Source organism: Capra hircus, chromosome 17, assembly GCF_001704415.2.
Source record: "Capra hircus breed San Clemente chromosome 17, ASM170441v1, whole genome shotgun sequence".
NCBI lineage: Eukaryota > Metazoa > Chordata > Mammalia > Artiodactyla > Bovidae > Capra > Capra hircus.
This window is the reverse complement of record NC_030824.1, coordinates 43,905,377-43,922,696: the sequence shown is the minus strand read 5'-3', so window position 1 is coordinate 43,922,696 and position 17,320 is coordinate 43,905,377.

Below are 17,320 nucleotides of genomic sequence, written 5' to 3'. Positions count from 1 at the left end.
AAATTAGATCTTTTTAAAAACGTGCATTAGATCCTTAGTTTCTTTTATGGGACTTTAAAAATTCTTTTATTTTGAATAGTTCAAATACTAGTCTATCCGCATCAGTTATGGCAACTTTTTGTAAACTACAGTGTAAGTTGAATAAATATCTGATTATCTATCACCAGAATCAATCTCACACCACAGAAGTCAGTAAATTAATTTCATCCAGCTGTGTTAAATCCTGTTGGAGAAAACAGTGTAAAGAGGATTATGACAACATATTATAAATTGACTGTAAATAAACACCAATCTCCTCTTGAGGGAAGACAAGATATTTACACCTACAAATGATTATTTCATGATGCTCTGTCTCTGTTTCCTTGTTTTTAGGTAAAAATGGGGTATGGATAGCCATCATTTTGTGGATATAGAATGTATTTTAAGGAAATCTACTGAGGAAATGCTGAAGCTCCAATACTTTGGCCACCTGATGCATAGAGCTGAGTCATTGGAAAAGACCCTGATGCTGGGAAAGACTGAGGGCAGGAGGAGAAGGAGGTGACAGAGGATGAGATGGTTGGACGGCATCACTGACACAATGGACATGAGTTTGAACAAACCCCAGGAGATAGTAAAGGACTGGGAAGCCTGGCATGCTACAGTCCATGGCATCGCCAAGAGTTGTACATGACTTAGCAACTGTACAACAACAATTTTTAAAAAATACTCCTCTGAAAACAGCAAAAACAAATTCCCAAGATGCAACTCTGAGTATATATTAAATTCTATAAGGAAGAAGAATAGGAGTAGATCCAGGAAAAGTAAGAAGTTTTGCTTACAACTCTAAAGAAATGAATATTCTCACTTGTCTAAGACATAATTCCTTAACTATGCCTGGTTGGAGTCTGTATTTGAAAAACAAGAGAGGCTTTTAATAATTCAGTTTTAAAACATCCAAATCACCACATGAAGTCTTGAGACATACAAAGGTATTAAAATCATTTTTTGCTTCACTCCCCAGCACTTGGTAATCACCATTCTACTCTCTGTTTTTACAAGTTCAACTTTTTTGGATTCTACATATAAGTGATATCATACAGTATTCGTCTTTGACTTATCTCACTTAGCATAAGTACCTTCTGGGTCCATTCATGTTGTCTGGAATGGAAGGATTTCTTTTGTCCTCACAGCTGAGTAATATCAGATTATGTAGGATACGAATATACATGTGCATATTGCTTGTGTGCTGTGCTTAGTCCCTCAGTGGTGTCCAACTCTGTGAGACTATAGCCTACCAGGCTCCTCTGTCCATGGTTAATTTCCAGGTAAGGATACTGGCAGGGGTTGCTATGCTGTCCTCCAGGGGATCTTCCCAACCTAGGAATTGAACTCAGGTCTCCTGCATTGCAGGTGGATTCTGTACCTCCTGAGCCACCAGGGAAGACCATATGTATATTCATCTATTTATCTATCTGTCTGATATTCATTCATTCATTTACTGATGAACACTGGACACAGGTTGTTTATATATTTTGTGGCTACTGTGTATTATGCTGCAATAAGGAGCTTGGTAGGCTGCAATCCATGGGGTCGCGAAGAGTTGGACATGACTGAGCGACTCCACTTTCACTTTTCACTTTCATGCATTGGAGAAGTGTAGGAGATTTCTGGAGATTACGAGTGAAATGACATAAAACAACAAGACAAACATACAAGAGACAGACACCACTCTGGCCAGAGGAAAAATAATAACTGCGCAAGCAAGCAAGCTCATGGTTTATTTTTATATAGCCCCCCTGGGCAGAATTCCAGACTGTATGACCAAACTTGTTCAGTACAGCACATGTGCATAAATGTTATCGTACAACAAAAGGGAATGAAATTCCGGCTTACTGCAGTCTGTCCAGAGCCCTTATCACAAGAAGGGAATATTCCCTTATTTGCAAGGGACCATTAATCTCAAGGCTGTGTCCATCTTCTTGGCAGAACATCTATGTTTGCAAGCAGTACATCTCCACTTTTCCCTATTGTTGCCTCATTAACCCTTCATCTCCCCCTTTTTTATTTTATTTAAGCCCTCAAGACATTTGTATTGATGTTCTGTAGAGCAAGGCATAAAGCTGTAGGTGGCCAACCTCCAGCCTTGCCAGCCCCTCTTGTGGCTGTGCCTGTCTTAGGTTGCTCTCCTCTCAGGGTCTTATCCATCATTGGCTATCCAGACACCTTTTGGGGGCTGGGCCTCTCTACATGATGGGCATCTAGAACTCTTTTTATTTATATGTCTCGGTTAATTTCTTGAAGGGCTCATGTTAAATGATACAGGTATTATACAAAGCTGAGAAGAATTTTAATCACATTTCAACATACTTCGTGTAGATAAAACAGCTACTTGATCTCCAAGCCAGGAAATGGTGTGTTGAAGATTGAGCACGTCGATAGCAAGTTGTGCATCCAAATCTCGCTGTTGTTGCCATAACAAATGAGAGTCTTCATGCCAGTCCCAAACAAAATCAGCTGTTTGAATTCCTTGGTGTAACGCAAGGCTTGCCATCGCCGCTGTTGCAGTTACTGATGAAACTGCTAGAATTGAAGCAATGACCACACCAAGCATGCGTCGAGATCGATGTAGCAAAGTCTGTACAGCGGTTACTAGATGAGAAACAGCAAAAGAATCTGACCATGGCCTAATCAGATTTATAGGCAATCATATTTCTGTCCAAGCTTTAACAATTACTAATGAAAAATTGGAGTTACAGGCTCGTTTTTCAAATTCTTTCCACCAAGACTGATTAACACATTGAGTTAGATTACAATAATCACACGACATAGACCACACAGCATCATTCCAGGTCCAATTCCCATATAACAATAAAAAAGGATATTTTACACATGCCATTGAGGAATAAGATTAACATGGAAATTAACATGGAATGGACCCGAAGAGTCACCACTGTCCAAATTATAGTTTCCTGACCAGATAGTGAGATTACCAGAAACCACCCATAGTTTCCAAATATCCCTTTGAATGTGTGGATATCCCTGCAATTGTAATTGAGGAGGGATAAGTGCAAATTGCTGCCATTTAATTGTTTCATTTCCATTACCCATCAAAGTGCTATTTGCAAGATGCCACCTAAGAGATTTATTTGACCATATTTCTAAGAATTGCCCATGATCTGGACTCCAATCTACAATGACAGACCCAGAATAATTCATGACTAAAGGGTCGATGACCTCAGCAACGTTCCCATTCCAAAGATTCTAGAGAAGAAGAAAAAAGTTAACATTTTTGAACAGAGGGATCAGCCCTTGTTGATTTTGATCAATCTCGCTGGGGTCCAAAACCTGTAACTATTAACAGAAATGAAAGCATACCCTCGTCCTAGATATATTAATGATGCTGGGATCCAGCCTTTCTCTTTATCTTTATACCAAATAGGCATATTCAAGATCTTCTTGTCTTCTTTTTTCCTTTGAAAATGCAACTCTGCTGCTGATAGATTTCCCTTGCTCCAAATATTCAAAAAATTTAGGATAAGTAAGGTTTTATTCAAAATGTCTTTAGGTTTCATAAATCTCTCCTGTTCCCCCTTTTTTATTTTTTCAAAATATTCATGCACGGTACGATTAGCTCTTTCAATGATAGCTTGCCCTTGACTATTATAAGGAATACCAAAAGTACGAGTTATGTGATATTGGGATAAAAAGTGAGCTAATTTCGCGGTTTGGTAGGCAGGTGCATTATCAGTTTTCAATTCAATTGGTAATCCCATAATTGCAAAACAAGATAACAAATGAGTAATAACAGCATCAGCCTTTTCAGAATGTAATGCAGTGGCCTATTGAAAATGTTTATACGTATCTATAGTATGATGCACATATTTTTGTTGTCCGAAAGAAGAAATGTAAATTACATCCACTTGCCATATTTGATTTGCTTGTTGTCCTCTTACATTGACACCTGGTGAGGTAAACGGTAAAGCAAAGGGTGCACATATGGAATAAGAACGAACAATATTTTGAGCTTGTTTTCGCGTAATAGCATGAGATTTTTGTAACCCTTTGGAGTCGGTATGCTGTAAGAGATGTTCTTGTTTTGCTGCTTCTATAGGATAAAGTAAGGCATCAGTTGTAGCATTTCCGAATGATAAGGGTCCAGGAAGGGCAGAATGTGCACGAATGTGAGTAAGGAAAATTAATTCTGAATGTTGCAAGAGCAGTTGTTGTACTTGGTAAAACAATTTATCAATAGCTGTTTTAAGGGTCAGTGGAAGGGAGATATGGGGAAGCTGTAGGCAAGAGAGAACAGCATATCGAGAATCTGAAACAATGTTAATAGGAATTTGGGGAAAATCTTGTAAAACTAAATAGACAGCCCATAACTCAGTGGGCTGTACAGAAGAAAATGATTGGGGAAGAACCTTAGAACTTTCCAGGGTCCAATATCCAACAGTATTTTTATTTGCATCTGTAAAAATAGTGGGTCCCTTAACTGGAACATCTGAAATTGGGGATTGAGATATCATAGAGTTAGTCCAGAGAAAATCAATCAATTTAGATGACGGATAATGATTAGAAAACGAACCAGAAATGAGGCAAGAGAAATTTGCTAGTTTTCATTAAATTGTAAACATCGAGATATTTGAGCAATTGTTTATTGAGTAACAATCTGGTATGGTTCATATCCTGATAATTGTACAATATGATGGCAACCTTTCTGTATGAGGAAGGATAATTTATCCAATATGTAGTCAATTTTTTGGAAAAGCTGTTAGGTAAGAAAACGCATTCTATTAATCCTTTTTCTTGAGCAATTACACCAGATGGAGAATAAGGGGTATGAAATATTATAAACGAAATAGGCTGAAACGCACGTAAGTAAGTAAAAAAAACCGTCATTTAGTCGTTGCTCAACAAATTGAAGTTCCTGTAAAGCCAATGGGGTTAAAGTTTGGGGGCTATCCAGAGCTGTATCTCCCTCTAAAGTAGAAAACAAATGTTGTAATTGATAAGCAGGAATCCCAAGTACTGGCCATAGCCAATTGATATCTCCCAATAACTTTTGAAAATCATTTAAGGTTTTGAGGTGGTCTCTTCTGATTTGCAACTTTTGTGGCCTTATTCTACGTTGTTCCAATATCGTTCCTAAATATGAAATAGGAAAGTCTTTTTGAATTTTTTCTGGGGCTATTTGCAAATTGTATAGTTTTAAAGTCTCCTGTACTTATAGAAAGAATTCATCACGTTCAGCAATACTAGGAGCTGCTAATAGGAGATCATCCATATAATGATATAGAATACAGTTGGGGTATTCTTGACGGAGGGATTGTAAAGAGCGAGCTATGAATTCTTGGCATAAGGTAGGACTATTTCTCATTCCCTGTGGTAAGACTGTCCATTGATAATGCTTAACAGGCTGAGCATGATTAAGAACAGGAATTGTAAAAGCAAATTTATCTTTATCTTGCAATTGTAGGAGAATAGCAAAAAAAAAAAAAAAAAAAAATAGTCCTTAAGATCTAGCACCATTGAGGACCAATTCTGAGGAATAAGAGCTGGAGAGGGGACTCCCAATTGTAATGTTCCCATAGGTTCAATACATTTATTAACTTCTAGTAAATCAGTTAACATTCTCCATTTTCCAGATTTCTTTTCTTTTTTTTTTTTTTTTTAAATAAAAACAGGAGAATTCCAGGGAGAGGTAGAGGGCTCTATATGACCAAATTGGAGTTGTTCTTGTACTAATTGTTCTAACGCCTTGAGTTTCATTTGTGGTAATGGCCACTGCTCAACCCATTTTGGAGTATTAGTTAACCATTTTAATGGGAGTGCTCGAGGAATTTGAGCAGTGGCTACTAGTTTTCTGGGGGAATGGTTACAAAAGCCCCCAAAGGAGAGAGAAGATCTCTTCCCCAAATATTAATAAGTATGTTTACAATATAAAAGGTAACAAACATTGATCTTCCATTATGGAATTGGCATTGCAGGGGATGGGTACTCTTCCATAGAGCCCAGTCCCGTCAGCATTAGAGGGCTTTTTTCTTCTTTTCTAATCTTGGGGCCATTGTTGAGAAGAAATAACTGAAACATTTGCCCCTATATTTATTAGTCCCTCAAAGTTTTTTCCTTGTATAATCAAGGAGACAACAGGGTGAGAATCCTTGATAAGTATTTCCCAAAATATATGTCGCCCAGTACTTCCAAATCCTCCTGTTCGTTCATTAGGAAGAGCCAAAAAGGGATGATAAGGTAGGAGAAGTATTTGAGCAATACGTTCCCCGGCTAATAATGAAAGAGTGGTAGAAGTAGAGACCATAATCAAGATTTCCCCAACATAGTCGGAGTCTATTACCCCAGGAATTATGGTTAGACCTCTCAAAGCCGCATTGCTATGACCTAATATTAAACCAAAGGTGCCTTTAGGCAGTGGTCCGAATACATTTGTTTTTAATTTGTAAATGCCTCCTCCTGGTGACAAAAGAACATTCTCAGCTAGTGGCAAATCAGCAGCAGCACTCCCTGAAGTAGCAGACCGCAAGTCTGAAATCATCATTTGAGGTCCTTTTAATGAGGCATTGACTGGTAACTGTTGCTGGGAGGGAACAGGGTTGGGGTATGCGGGACGGCAGGAGGACAGGGAGGAAAAGTCCCCGGTATTGTTCCTGGGCCCCAAGGACTCAGGCCCACAAGATAGTTTCCCGGTATCAGGTTGCCCATTTTGTCTGTTTTAGATTTGTACTCATTAGTCTAATGAAGCCCCTTCCCACATTGATGGCAAGGTCCAGGAGGAGTCTTATTCCTCCCAGCAAAAGATCTGTCTTTAGGAATTGTACCTTGATCAGCTTTTAATTTCTGACATTTTCTTCTCGTATGACCAGGTTTTCCACAATGGAAGCAGTTACCTCCCTTTTGTGGTTTCATTGCTTTGGCCAAGGCTGTAGCAAAGACACTAGCCTGATGCTCTGTTCTTCTTACTCCTGAGCAGGCTCAGATATATTCAGTTATAGATGTACCCTGTCCTTTTAATGGTCCCAGTATATGTTTGCATTCAGTATTTGCATTCTCAAATGCTAAAGTTTGTAATAATATCTCTGAAATTTTATCTTTCCCCTAAGTTGCCTTTCCCCAATGAATCTAGCATAGCCAAAATAAAGGGAACTTGAGGACCGTATTGCGCTACTGCAGCTTTAAGATCTTTAAAAAATTTATATTCCAAAGGAGTGTATTGAATATTTATCACATTGTTATCTTGCTGTCTCTGGATGGGAAATAATTGTGGAGGATCTATAAACCCACCAGGGGGAGCAGGCAAGTCATCATCATGAAGCATAGACAAAGGAAAGGAGAACTGACACTGTTCCCTGCCCACATCGGGCCAATTAACCGCAGTGGGGATAAGAGAAGCATAAGGAGGAGCAGAAGGCGCAGATTTCTTCTCCTCCCTACAGGATTTCCACCATTCCCAAAATAGATGGGTCATTTCTTTAATCTCTTTACCCTCCTCTGATGAAATCGAAGAAGCCTCTGAATCTGATTCTGAACTATCAGATGTTTCACCATTTACAGAAGGAGACTTACTTGTATCCTTACTTTCAGGCAATGCAGAAACCCCACCAACATTTGGCACATCCTCATAAATTGTTTCTTCCTTCATTGAAGCATTAGATTTAGTCTCATTATCAGCAGATAGCAAAGTCAAAGCCTGTGTTATAGCATTACATAAAGTCGATAGCTTCAAAGGGATCACATTATCCTTCTGATGTTGCTTTCTCAATTCCTTTTGAATTATTTTCCATTCCTTCAAGTTTAACTGTAACTTAGTTTGATATTGAAACCAATGACAATATTGTTCCACCAAGCGAAAGAGCTCACTCAATCGACGAGTCGAGGCCTTAACGCCTATGGAGTGGAGAAGTCCTTTGACTAACTCCATGTACATGAATTCCCCTAGCAATTCTCCATGATTTTCTGAAAGTTCCCCTGCTAGGGTGAGGAATTCCCCATGATTTTCCAAAAGTTCCCCTGCTATGGATTTAAAATCCCCCCAGGGTTACTCACCCTTTCGGTTTCACTCGAGCCCTACGTTGGGCGCCAGATGTAGATTTCTGGAGATTATGAGTGAAATGACATAAAACAACAAGACACACATACAAGAGACAGACACCACTCTGGCCAGAGGAAAAATAATAACTGCGCAAGCAAGCAAGCTCATGGTTTATTTTTATATAGCCCCCCTGGGCAGAATTCCAGACTGTATGACCAAACTTGTTCAGTACAGCACATGTGCATAAATGTTATCATACAACAAAAAGGAGTGAAATTCTGGCTTACTGCAGAGTCTGTCCAGAGCCCTTATCACAAGAAGGGAATGTTCCCTTATTTGCAAGGGACCATTAATCTCAAGGCTGTGTCCATTTTCTTGGCAGAACATCTTGTTTGCAAGCAGTACATCTCCACTTTTCCCTATTGTGGCCGCATTAACCCTTCAGAGAAGGAAATGGCAACCCACTCCAGTGTTCTTGCCCAGAGAATCCCAGGGACGGCGGAGCCTGGTGGGCTGCCATCTATGTCGCACAGAGTCAGACAAGACTGAAGTGACTCGGCAGTAGCAAACATGATCAGTATATAATAAATACTGATTTTTCACAGTTTAAAAATCACATTTTGCTAATTTATTATGTTTTTTCATTTTACAAATACATAAGAGAAATATAGATAAAGAGCAATGGAGTCTACTTCTCCACAGAAATAGAAAGGATGCAAATTTTTGCCCTTGAGATTATATGTACAATAGACTATAAAATAATTGATTTCTCATTGCTAATGAGTAGTAGTGCTACTAATACTTACTGTAAATAATCTGAATATTTTCTCTGTACATTTAAGATAAAAAGCTTCTATCACATTTCAGAATGTGAGAAAAAGCTACAATGACTTCCTAATCTTTTGCCATACATACAACTCCTCTTCACCATGCCTCAGGAAGCATATATCTGATAGCATATGCTCATTAAATATTTGATGTTTTGAAAAGAGTAACTGAGCATTTGTGGTTCTTTTGGGGGAAACAGATAATAAAAAGTATATAGATGACTCTATATTTACCCTGCTAATTCTGGCAAAAATAAGCAGATGAGACTAGTTCATTTTCAAACCATCCTACAATGCTAATTTTATGGCCTTTTTTTTTCTTTGTTCAGGGGTGAAAAACAATAACAATATGTAAATACATTTATCAAAGAGAGCTGGGAAGTATCACATCTTGCAGTTAAATTAAGTTGGAGCAGCAGTAAAGAACCCAATGCAAGAGACGTAGGAAATGTGGGTTTGGTCTCTGAGTCACGGAGATCCCCTGAAGTAGGAAATGGCAACCCATTCCAGTATTCTTGCCTGGGAAACCTCATGGACAGAGAAGCCTGGTGGGTTACAGTCCATCCATAGGGTCACAAAAAGTTGGACATGTCTCAGTATGTGTATACGCATAAGTAGATAATGACATAAATATTATGATTTAAAATGAAATTTTTATGGTTAGCTTCAAATATATTTTTGCTAGCTTATCAATAAATATCATAAAGAATGTGCTATCTAGAAGCCAAAGTAGTTTACTTCCCTTTTGAAATTAATTTTCTTTTCTTTTTAATACTATTACTAGGATTTTCAAAAATTTATCAGTAAATTTCTACTTAAAGATCCAAAACTAAGTCTCAAAAATAAAAGCTATACCTATGCTGGAAAAGATTGAAGGCAGGAGGAGAAGGGGGATAACAGAGGATGAGATGGTTGGATGGCATCACTGACTTGATGGACTTGAGTTTGAGCAAGCTCCAGGAGCTGGTGATAGACAGGGAAGCCTGGTGTGCTGCAGTCCATGTGGTCACAGAGTTGGACATGAGTGAGTGACTGAACTGAACTGACTGAATTATATTAGAACTAATACAGATAGCCACAGTCAGATTTATGAACATATAAACAGTAGTATCAAATGTAATTAATAGATAATAATTATGTATAAATTTGTAATTTTAAGTGACTAGATAACAGAAAATTAAAAGTTTTCTTGGGGCTTTCCTGGTAACTCAGTGGTAGAGCATCTGCTTGCCAGTAAGGGAGACACAGGTTCAATCCCTCTTCTCAGAGGATCCCACAGGCAGTGGAGCAACTAAGCCCACACACCACAACAGTTGGATCTGTGCTCTAGGGTTCAGGAACCACAAGTACTGAGCCCAAGTGCCACAACTACTGAAGCTTGTACACCCTAGAGACCATGCTCTGCAACAAGAGAAGCCCACACACTGCAATAAAGAGCAACCCTGGCTTGCCACTACTAGAGAAAACCATGTGCAGCAAGGAAGACCCAGCACAGCCATAAATAATTTTTTTTTAAATAAAAAGTGAAACTACCTCTTATTAATGATTCATAAGATAATTATTAATTTTATTTATTATATCTATTAGAATATCTAGATGTAGATATATCCCCAAGATGGTCAATTTTGTGTTAACATGATGCGTATTTTGATAAGTTAATATATAGGTCAGTAAACTTTGAATAAAGCAGACTGCCCTCCATAATATGACCTCATCCAATCAATTGAAGGCTTAAATAGAAAAGAAAAAAATTATTTGCCTCCCTAACCAGAGCCAGAAGGAATTCTCCAACAGATTGACATCAGACTTCATCTACATCATCAACTCTCCTGAGTTTCCAGGCTTCTGGCCCCCACTGTTGATTTTGGACTTGCCTGCCAACACAATTGTGTAACCCAATTCCTTATAATAAATAATGATCCTGACTCTCTGGATAAATCTGACTATCTCTCTGGATAACCCTGACTATGGTCCTGGTGATTCTGTCTCTACTGATTCTATCTCTCTGGATAATTCTTACTAACACAATACCCAAAATCAATTTGACTGAAATTATATGTCTTTATATAGCCATCATTTCTGACCTTATAGTACCAATAAAAGTGATTGCAACATGAAAAAAGTCAATCACAATGCCATAAAGTGAAATGTCTAGATAAATTTCTTTGATCAAAATTTTATTTCTTATCATATGGATACTATCCTAAAAAAACAAAAAACAAAAAACACCCTGACCTCCAGAATAAAGCAGGTCACATTATTTCTACATAGGAAAGAATTTTGAGCCACACTAAGCTTGTCTTTATTTTGTTCTGAATTTGATTTTAAGAAATTTTAGTCACAACATTTATTAGTCTGGATATAATAGGGTACACTGTGTTAATAAACAACTCTAAAGCTCAGTGGTTTATAAAGCCAGTTTATTTCTATCCCATGTTAAATGCCCATTGCAAAATGAATGCATCTCTGTTCTAAGTTATACCCACTCTAGGTCTAGGCTGAAGACACAGAATCTCTGTAAAAGTGAAGCTTAGCAGTGAGATGGCTTTTAAAGCCTTAAGAGTGACACATATCACGTCCACATAAATACCAGTAGCTAAAGAGATTTATATGATCTGTCCTGATTTCAGACTCCAAGGATGCATAATTCTCTTTCTGGGTATATCATCACAAATAACAATGACTAAGTCTGAGATAATTGGGCAAGAATGAAAGTATAATCTTTCTGCAGACAGAATCCTGCAAATTACACTGCCAACACTGACACTGATAACATATATTTGGTGTCAACATACTAGATAAAACTACACATGTTGTCAACAGACAGAGGAAATAGAAAGTGATATTATGGTTCACTATAAAAATATTTGTAAACAATAACTATAATAACATAAAACAATTGCCCAATATGTGTAAGTATTTGCAGTTATAATTAAAATCTTGTCCCTAAAATATTCAAATATAAACAGAACACCTGACTCTCAAACAACATTACATTGAAGTCTGCTGAAATCAATAATCTCTGATTCTCATATGATGACACCCATGTGTATTTCTCATTTGAAATAATTATTTGTTCTTGAAGGGTTTGGAAATAAAATTGAGATGGAGGAGGACTTGAAAACATGAATAAGTAGAAATAAAAAGGAAATAGGGAAATCTGGATTTAGAAATAAAACTATTCTCATTAGTAAAACTATTTCTCACAAGACAGTGATGTAGAGTAAAAGAAGAATCAACATTTGCTTAAAAGAACAAAATTTGGATATTAATAGTATTGTAGTAAAAACTTTTTGTTAAAAAAAAAGAAAACCAATACTATTTAGATAAATTAAGTTTCTTTTACAGTGAAACAGTATTGTGATTTCCATTTTTAAGTGACAGTTAATGAAATTTTGTGAAATGCAGTTTTTTGTTAGAAATTATAGTTTTTTTGTGGGAAAATCTCTTTTCTGTAGGCTAACCTTCATGGGAAATAGATGGGGAAACAGTGGAAACAGTGTCAGACTTTATTTTTGGGGGGCTCCAAAATCACTGCAGATGATGATTGCAGCCATGAAATTAAAAGACGCTTACTCCTTGGAAGGAACATTATGACCAACCTAGATAGCATATTCAAAAGCAGAGACATTACTTTGCCAACAAAGGTCCGTCTAGTCAAGGCTATAGTTTTTCCACTGGTCATGTATGGATGTGAAAGTTGGACTGTGAACAAAGCTGAGCACCGAAGAATTGATGCTTTTGAACTGTGGTGTTGGAGAAGACTCTTGAGAGTCCCTGGACTGCAAGGAGATCCATTCTAAAGGAGATCAGTCCTGAGTGTTCTTTGGAAGGACTGATGCTGAAGCTGAAACTCCAGTACTTTGGCCACCTCATGCAAAGAGTTGACTCATTGGAAAAAGACTCTGATGCTGGGAGGGATTGGGGACAGGAGGAGAAAGGGATGACAGAGGATGAGATGGCTGGATGGCATCACCAACTCGATGGACAAGAATCTGGGTGAACTCCGGGAGTTGGTGATGGACAGGGAGGCCTGGCATGCTGCGATTCATGGGGTCGCAAAGAGTGAGACACGACTGAGCAAATGAACTGAACTGAACTGAACCTTATTGATATTCTATAGTTGAAAATCATCCTAAATGACACAATGAGACACTTGGGAAAGTGTGTATGTTTTTACATGATACAGATTTGAATTAAAATCTTAACTCAGAATAGGAGCAGGTGATTATGGTTGACTTCTCTGGATCTCAATTCCTTGTATAAAATAGTGATAACAATAATATTTCAATTAAATTAAAAAGCATGAACAGACCAATCACAAGCAGCAACACTGAAACTGCAATAAAAAAAAGTCTTTCAACAAACTAAAGCCCAGGGTCAGATGGCCTCACAGGTGAATTCTGGCCAAAGTTTAGGCAAGAGCTAACACCTATCATGCTCAAACTCTTCTAGAAAATTTCAGAGGAAGGAAAACTCCCAAACTCATTCTATGAGGCCACTGTCACCCTGATATGGAAACCAGACAAAGATAACCCCCCCCCAAAAAAAAACACTACAGGCCAATATCACTGATGAACATATATGCAAAAATCCTCAACAGAATTCTAGCAAACAGCATCCAGCAACACACTAAAAGGATCATATACCATGATCAAGTGGGAATTACCCCAGGGATGCAAAAATTCTTCAACATACACAAATCAATCAATGTGATATGCCACATCAACACACTGAAAGATAAAAATCATATGATCACCTCAATAGATGCAGGAAAAGCTTTCTATAAAATTCAGCTCACATTTATGATAAAAACACTCCAGAAAGTAAATTTATAAGGAAGGAAACTGAAATAAAGTGAAAGTGAAAGTCATTCAGTCGTGTCCTACTCTTTGTGACCCCATGGACTTTACAGTCCATGGAATTCTCTAGGCCAAAATACTGGAGTGGGTAGCCTTTGCCTTTTCCCTGGGTTGGGAAAATCCCCTGGATAGAAACCAGGTCTCCAGCATTGCAGGTGGATTCTTTACCAGCTGACCCACAGAGAAGCCCCAAAATTCTGGAGTGGCTAGCCTATCTCTTCTCCAGTGGATTTTTTCGACCCAGGAATCGAGCCAGGGTCTCCTGCATTGCAGGCAGATTCTTTACAAACTGAGCTAGTTGGGGAATCCCTACCTCAACATAATAAAGGCCATATACAACAAATCCACAATAAACATTATTCTCAATGGTGAAAAACTAAGCATTTCCTCTAAGATCAGGAAAAATATTGCCTACACTCAATATTATTATTCAATGTAGTTTTGGGAATCCTAGCCACAGCAATCAGAGAAGAAAAAAAAAAAATAATAAAAGGAATCCAAATTGGAAAAGAGAAGGAAAACTCTATTTGTAGATGACATGATGTTACACATCAAAAACCCTAAAGATCCCATCAGAAAATTACTAGAGCTAATCAATGAAAATCATAAAGTTGCAGGATATAAAATTAACACAGAGAAATCTCTTGCATTCCTATACACTAACACTGAAAAATCAAAAAGAGAAGTTAAGGAAACAATCCCATTCACTATTGCAACAAAAAGAATAAAATATCTAGGGATAAATCTACCTAAAGAAACAAAGGACCTGTGTGCAAAAAACTCTAAGTCACCAATGAATGAAATTAAGATGACACAAACAGAAAGAAATACTGTGTTCTTGGATTGGAAGCATCAATATTGTGAAAATGACTATACTATCAAAAGTAATCTACAGATTCAGTACAATCCCTATCAAACTACCAATGGTATTTTTCACAACTAAAATTTAAAAAAAAAAAAATTCACAATTTGTATGGAAACATGAAAGACCCAAACAAGCAAAGCAATCTTGAGAAAGGAAAATGGAGCTGGAGGAATCAACCTTCCTGACTTCAGACTATACTGCAAAACTACTGTCATTAAAACAGTATAGTACTGGCACAAAAACAGAAACGTAGACAAATGGAACAAGATAAAATGCCCAGAGACAAACCCACACACCTACGGGCACCTTATTTTTGACAAGAGAGGCAAGAATATACAATGGAGAAAAGCTAGCCTCTGAAATAAGTGGCGCTGGGAAAACTAGATAGCTACGTGTCAAAGAATGAAACTAGAACACTTTGTAACACCACACACAAAAATAAACTAAAAATGGATTACATATTTAAGTATAAGGCCAGAATTTATAAAGTTCTTATAGGAAAATATAGGCAGTACACTCTTTGGCATAATCACAGCAAGATTCTCTTTGACCTACCTCTGCTGGCTGCTGCTGCTGCTGCTAAGTCACTTCAGTCGTGTCCGATTCTGTGTGACCCCATAGATGGCAGCCGACCAGGCTCTGCCGTCCCAGGGATTCTCCAGGCAAGAACACTGGAGTGGGTTGCCATTTTCTTCTCCAATGCATGAAAGTGAAAAGTGAAAGTGAAGTAACTGAGTTGTGTCCAACTCTCAGCGACCCCATGGACTACAGCCTACCAGGCTCCTCCGTCCATGGGATTTTCCAGGCAAGAGTACTGGAGTGGGGTGCAATTGCCTTCTCCTAGGGTAATGGAAATAAAAATGAAAGTAAATACACAGGGCTTAATTAAAACTAATGCTTTTTTACAGCAAATGAAACAATAAACAAGATTAAAAAACAACCCTCAGAATGAGAGAAAATGAGTCCAAATGAAACTGACAAAGGATTAATCTCCAAAACATACAAGCATATTATGTAGCTCAATACCAGAAAAGCAACCCAATCAAAAAATGGGCAGAAGACCTAAACAGATGTTTCTCCAAAGACCTAAACAATCTGTTGTTTCTCCAAATAGATGTATGCCAAAGAAGGCATACGGATGGCCAACAAAACACATGAAAAGATGCTCAACATCACTCATTACTAGAGAAATGCAAATCAAAAGTACAATGAGGTATCACTTCACATCAGTCAGAATGCCCATCATTAAAACATTTACAAACAATAAATGCTGAAGAGGATGTGGGAAAAAGGGAACCCTCTTGCACTGTTGGTGGGAATGTAAATTGATACAACCACTATGGAGAACAGTATGGAGATTCTTTAAAAAACTAGAACTGGAACTACCATATGACCCAGAAATCCCACTACTGGGCATATATCCTGAGAAAACCATAAATGAGAGACACATGTACCCTAGTGTTTGTTGTAGCACTTTTTACAATAGCTAAGACAAGGAAGCAACCTAGATGTCCATCTACATATGATTGGATACAGAATTCTCTTATGCATATATAATGGAAGGTTACTCAGCTTTAAAAAAGAACACTTTTGAATCAGTCTTAATAAGATGGATGAATCTAGAGCCTATTGTACAGAGTGAAGTAAGTTAGAAGGGAAAGACAAATATGTATACTAACACATGTGTATAGAATCTAGAAAGATGGTAAGATGAATCTATTTTGAGGGCAGCAATAGAGATGCAGACAGAGAAGAGACTTGTGGATACAGTGTGGGAGGGAGAGAGTGGGATGAATTGAGACAGTAGCATGGAAACATATACATTACCATATGTAAAATGCACAGTTAGTGGGAATCTGCAGTTTACAGAGGGAGCTCAATCTAGTGCTCTGTGACAACCTAGAGAGGCAGGATGGGGTGGAAGATGGGAGGGAGGCTCAAGAGAGAGGGGACATATGTATACCTGTGGCTGATTCATGCTGATATATGGCAATAACCAGCACAATATTGTAAAGAAAATATCTTGCAATAAAAATTTTTAAAAAAATCAAACACAAAAGAGAATCAACATATTATTTAGGTAAATTAAAGTTTTCTTTTATAGTGAAACAGCATCATGATTTCCATTTTTAAATAATAGTTAATGAAATTTGTGAAATGCAGTATTTTTCTTAGAAATTATAAAATTTCTTGTGAGAAAATCTTTTTTCTGATGGCTAATTTATTGATGTAAATGGTTTTACATAAGATGGTGATACACTTGGGAAAGTGCATGTTTTTACATGATACAGATATGAGTTAAAATCTTAACTCAAAATGGGAGCACGTGATTATAGACTAATAGTTACCCTCTCTGGATCTCAATGTCATATATAAAATAATAGCAGTTATATTTCAATTAAATTTTGTATAGAATTTTAACATTTTTTTATTATAACATCTATCACTTGAGTTTTTCTTCAGCCTTATAAACATTTAAAACTATGACAGGGAAAACTGTCACAAGAAATAAATGGTTCCCTTTGTATGCACTTATACAAATTAAGATTGTATAGATTTGTTAATTAAAATAGTGAAGTAAGTTAAGAAAACACACTGAGAATTCTTGGAACATTTATAGGATCTCTGTGCTTATTTACAATGCAAGTTAACCATCTATTCTTTCTCTAATCTGAGGTAAATTGAAAGCTAAAGTGCCATCTTTTCTATATCTTTTTTTTTTTCTTCCAGCCATTTACTT